This window comes from Chenopodium quinoa, unplaced genomic scaffold (assembly GCF_001683475.1).
Source record: "Chenopodium quinoa cultivar QQ74 unplaced genomic scaffold, ASM168347v1, whole genome shotgun sequence".
Taxonomy (NCBI): Eukaryota; Viridiplantae; Streptophyta; class Magnoliopsida; order Caryophyllales; family Amaranthaceae; genus Chenopodium; species Chenopodium quinoa.
In genome coordinates, this window is record NW_018743285.1 from 3,486,854 (window position 1) to 3,492,841 (window position 5,988).

General features: G+C 34.3%; 1 pseudogene; it reads left to right on the forward strand.

Annotated features, from left to right (window-relative positions):
• Positions 1–2,403: 2,403 nt before the first annotated feature.
• Positions 2,404–5,187, forward strand: LOC110735824 (annotated as a pseudogene).
• The last annotated feature ends 801 nt before the right edge of the window (positions 5,188–5,988 follow it).

Here is a 5,988-nt window from a genome sequence, read left to right on the forward strand (position 1 = left end):
GATTCCTCCGTCTTCACCAGCTACGAATAGAGATGGCAATTGATCGGATCCGGATCGGGTGGAGCTTCACCCGCATCCATTCATCATTCCAATTGCTTCATCCACATCCATCCATCACCCGCTTCACCCATCATCCATATCCGTCCATCAATCATCCGCGGATGAAACGGGTGAATTGGGTGACTAATGGATGAACATTATATGAAAAAAAAAATTCACATAAAATTTAATTTATGGTTATTTTTACCACGAGTTATTATTATTTTTCAAATAAAAAGGAAGCACTAACTACATATTCTTTGAAGAAATTAATTTGCAACAAAATAAAGTATTTTTATTGTATATTTTTAATTTTTTTAAATTAAAATTCTTAGATTAAAAATCTTTATATATGTTAAACGGGTGGGTTGATGGTTAGCGGGTGAAAAAAACTTCATCCACATCCGATCCGTCATCCACTCCATCCGTCACCCGCTTTTCATCCATTTATTTCGGATTTTCGTTCATTTATTTTAAGCGGTGGATTGGATTAGCGGATATCCATCTAATATTTCCATCCCTAGCTACAAAGCACAACAAGTTGTAAGTTGAAGGTGAAGAATAGGCCTTAGGGTGTACCAACTAGAGTGCAATAACAAAGTTAACGGAGATTATAGTAACAAAAGAAAATTGAAACTCCCTTCCCTTTTATAATAATTGCAACATTAGACGTGACACATAATTTTAGAAAAATTATAAGGTAGGGTCAAAAGATGAATTTAATAAAATAAAGTATACTTAGTAGGGGTATATTTAGTTGTTACAAGGAGAGTGAAATAATAATAAAAAAAAAAAGTAGTGTTAATAAGGTTGATAGGAGAGAGATAATAAAATATAAGTGGGTTTATACTAAATAAAGATGTGTATAAATTATTATGAAACATATGTAAAAAATAAGTGCTACGAACCTGCAATTATTATGAAATGAAGGGAGTATCAAACAACCTGAAAATAGAGTAACGAATGTAGACATTGCCATTCAAAGCACTTTACTCACAAATTACACTCTTATCCCCAAATAATTAATGGAAAAGACGAGCTTGCCCCTAGATATACAAGACAAGTTTCTCAATTTATCAACTTGTATTTTCTCCATTTCACACCTTCACTAAGACCACTATCAGCAGTGAGGAGAAAACAAACCCCTCAATCTCTCTCTACCCACTTTCTCACTCTTCCCATCCAATTCTTCTTAGAGCACTCTCAACAGTGAGTGAAAAACCCCTCACGAGTGAAATTTAAGGTGTAAAAAAAAAACCGAACACTACATCAGTGAGAAGAATTGCACTCACGGTTGAGGAGAATGGAAAACGCACAAGACTTGAGGGGAAATAAGGATGAATAGTGAAGACGTGGGTCCCACAAAGCACTGACGCCAGCTGCTTCATTTGGCTGAGAAAGCAGCCAAAATGACGTGTTTTGTGCTTCATGAGGCCAAAACGACGCCGTTTTGGTTGTATTCTCAGCATAAAAATTTGAAAGTTCTGGCACTGACGCGCGTTAGGTCAGCCAGTAGAAATGTGACACGCGTCAGAGCCAGAATTTTCAACCAATCAGATTTTTCTTCTTTTTCCCAACGGTAATATTATTAAAAACGGTAATAATACCGTTATAAAAAATTAAAAAAAAAAAAAAAAATCACCAACGACCATAAAATATTTTTCTCTATAAATAGACATGCATTTTGATATACTTTCAAAAACCCAAAAATCTCCTATATTCACTAATTTCCCAATCCTCACTTCTTTCTTATTATTATAATTATTAATTACGGTTTTCTTAAAAAAAAAATTATTATTATTATTATTATTATTATTGTTGTTGTTGTTATTATTGTTGTTATTATTGTTGTTATTATTATTGTTATTATTATTATTATTATTATTATTATTGTTGTTGTTGTTATTATTGTTGTTATTATTGTTGTTATTATTATTGTTATTATTATTATTATTATTATTATTGTTGTTGTTGTTGTTGTTATTATTATTATTTTTATTTTTATTATTATTATTGTTGTTGTTGCTTCTTTTTTTTTTTTTTTTTTTTGTGAAAATATAATTTAGTTATTGTTTTTTTTAGTAATTGTTAACTTTTTTACTAATTATTGTTTAAAGCTTTATTACTTTACTACTTTATCAACTTATGGATCCTAACAACCCTGATTTTTCTAATCATTTATCTGATTTGGGTGATGATTTTGTCACTAATCCTCGATTTCAGCTTTTCCTACAAAGGCTTGGAAACACTTCTTTGCAAAATTCACCACAATAAACACCTCATCAAACTCCTTTCGAAAACAGTACCTATGCACCACATTCACCTCTTGTTTATCAAGGGACCAATTCTGAATTTGATGATGAAATGGAAGAAACTGTTCTAGACACTCCTCAATACTCTCCACCTCCTCCAAGAGTGTATGTGAATCACAACCAACCACTTACAAAAGGAAGTCGAATGTGGTCTGTTGCGGAGGATGAAACTCTAATTGGTTTGTATCTTCAATTCAGTGAAGATGCAATTGTTGGTACAAACCAAAAAGCAGTTGCGCTATGGCGAAAAATATCTACAGCATATGATCAAGCGCAGGCTGAGAAACCCCACATCCTACCGCCAAGACCTTTGAGGAGTTTGGAAAGCCGTTGGAGAAGGATGGAAACTGATTTTATACAATGGAGTAGTTGCTATGACGAAGCTGGAAGGGCAACTGGAAGTGGTTACAACGAAGCAGACCGAATTAATAATGCGAGTAAGTTATTCTATATTTCCTCCAAGCCTACTCCACATAATTTTAATTGTCACCATGGTTGGGAAATGGTTAAAAATGACCCGAAGTGGAGGACAAAACTGAGATGGGCGTTGTCAAGAGAGGAAAGATTAGCTTGCGGTGATGCTGTCGAAGATGACAGTAGTGGAAGTGAAAAGCGGTGTAGAACTGAAGATGAAGATGTTGTTTCCGTTACAAGTTTCAATTCTGGGGGTCTTCCTCGACCTGATGGAGTTAAAAAGGCAAAGTCCAGGCGTAATAAGGGAAAAGGAGTGGCTTTTGAAGTCTCAAACATTAGTGAGCAAATGCAGCAGAATAATGCAAGTAGGGAAATTGAGGCACAAATGCGGTTGAAGAAGTTGGATTTCGACATGGAAAGGGAAAGAAGGAAGCAAAAACAAGTAGAGCTTCACCAAAAATATGTCGAAATTCAAGAGAGAAGGCTCAACTATGAAATGCTGCAAGATCTAATGGCAAAGGGACCGGACCTAACTCCTGATGAAGAGGCTTACAAGGAAGAATTACGTGCACTACTCTATGGTAGAAGGAACATGTAATAATGCCCAGCTTAATGTGTTGCTACTGTTTTATTTAATTAATGTTCAATGTAGTCTTTTTTATTTTAATTAATGTTAAGATGTACTCCTTTTTATTTACATTAATGTGAAATGAATTATGTTTTTTAATAACATTAATTATGCAGTAAATTATTTACTTTATGAAATTTTTTTTTAATAATAATCACATGTACTGGTTAATGACAAATATACAACTCCCAATAAAATCTTCACAGTTTTATGTTGAAGAGTCATATCAACTGAACACAAGTAATGATAATGATATAGATTATTGAAGAGTCAAATCAACTGTTCAAGTGTCATAGATCACATGCATTAATAATTTAATTGCAATTCAGCGTGCAATGACACATCAATTTCATTGCAGAGATTGCATTGAAGTGTCATATGGACTATATATACATGCATGACACATCAATTTCATTGCAGAGATTGCAATGATACATGAATTTCAATTCAGAGTTACTCACATGCAAACTCAGAGCAACTCACATGCATTGATAGTCACTTGGACTATATATACATGCATGTGTTATTCTAAACGGAAAGAATCCCAAACAAACCAACTAGCAAACCATAACCAAAACATGTCTTTCATTTCCTCCACCTCAAGCTCTAGTTCTTCTGATTTCTCAAATAATGTTGAATTTGATCGGTTAGTTGATGATTATGCTGCTAACCACCTACCTCATATTTTAATTCCCCAACACTCATCATAAGAATCCCAGCTTAATAATGATATAGCAAATGCCCCGGAGCCTAAAAGGGATAGGGAAAGAGAAAAAGGGCATGTGCAACTATATAATGATTATTTTGCGAGTAATGCAGTGTATAACGACAACCAATTCCGCCGTAGATTTCGTATGCGAAGATCTTTGTTCTGTCGCATTATGAATAAGGTGGTTGAAGGGGATCAATTCTTCCAACAACGTCGGAATGCAGCTGGAAAGCTTGGTTTATCACCGTTGCAAAAATGCACCGCTGCAATAAGAATGTTAGCGTATGGCGTACCCTGATGTCGTGGATGAATATTTACGTATCGGCCAAACAACCTCAAGGAATGCATTGCAACATTTTTGTCAGGGGGTTATTTCACAATTTGAAAGTGAATATCTACGTAAACCTACAGATGAAGATTTAAGGAGAATCCTTCACCAAAATGAATTGCGTGGGTTTCCAGGCATGATTGGTAGTATAGACTGCATGCATTGGGAGTGGAAGAATTGTCCTACGGCTTGGAAAGCACAATATGCTGGTCGTAGCAAAACTGCAACCCTCATTCTTGAAGCCGTTGCTGATCAGGATTTATGGATTTGGCATGCGTTCTTTGGAATGCCTGGCTCATGTAATGATCTTAATGTCCTTTACCGTTCACCGGTGTTTGATGATGTTTTACAAGGTCGTGCACCACCAATAAATTTTTGGGTAAACGAACATCAATATGAGTTGGCCTACTACTTGGCAGATGGGATTTACCCGAGATGGCCAACTTTTATACAAGGTATAACACATCCTCAAGTTCAAAAAGACAAGTTGTTTGCTGATCAACAAGCAGCAGTTCGGAAAGACGTTGAACGAGCTTTCGGAGTTTTACAAGCTAGGTTTGCTATACTACGACAACCAACACTTGCATACGACGAAGGTATTCTTTGTGACATTATGAAAGCCTGTATAATAATGCACAACATGATCGTCGAGGATGAACGACACAACTACACACGTGCAGATGTTTTGAGACGATACTACGAAGAAGATCGACCACAACGTACAGCAGCGCGGCCGGACCGAGTACAAGTGCCATAGTGAATAACAACGAGCCATTTGAATTCAACGTCAGGCGGCCACCCAACATTGATTTCAACGCGTACTTTCAAAGGAGGATTGCCCTTCGTGATAGAGAAATTCATTCGTCTCTCAAACAAGATTTAGTAGAACACATATGGCAAAACTTTCGTCATAACACGGCCGAATAAGCAAATTTGTAGTTTGTAATCGTATCGTTTTTAGGTTTTAATACTCGTGTTCGTGTATTAGTTTAGGTCAAACCGCTTTTTTTAAGTTCGTAACCGTACTGTTTTTAATCATCCGATGTATTTGTATTGCCATTTATGTGTTCATTTCAAAAATGCGCTTCTAATTAATCGTTTAAGTTAAAAAAACATCTTTCGTAGAATCTATAATTGCTATTATTTGCTTTAGTTATTATATTCTAATTAAGACGTTAAATAAAAAAATTACATTGTAAATGGTATATTCAGAAATTTTAACCGTAAATAATTGAATAAATTAAAAATTACAAAAAAAAAAATTAAAAAAATAAATAAAAAATTATTAATAATTATTACAGTATAATTAAAACGTAATTATAAAAATAAAATATTACCTATTTTTAATTGTATTGGAAAGTTACATATGTAGTATAAATATTATTAAAAAAAAAGAGAAAAAAAAGGTGATGTATATTATAGTGGGGTATAGTAAATAGGGAAGGATAAAGTGATGAGGAGTTTTTTTTTTTGAGCATTGGTGCAGTAAAAAAAACCTTTAATGGTGAGTCTCACACAAATATTATAGTGGGTATAGTAAATATTACCTCTAATAAAC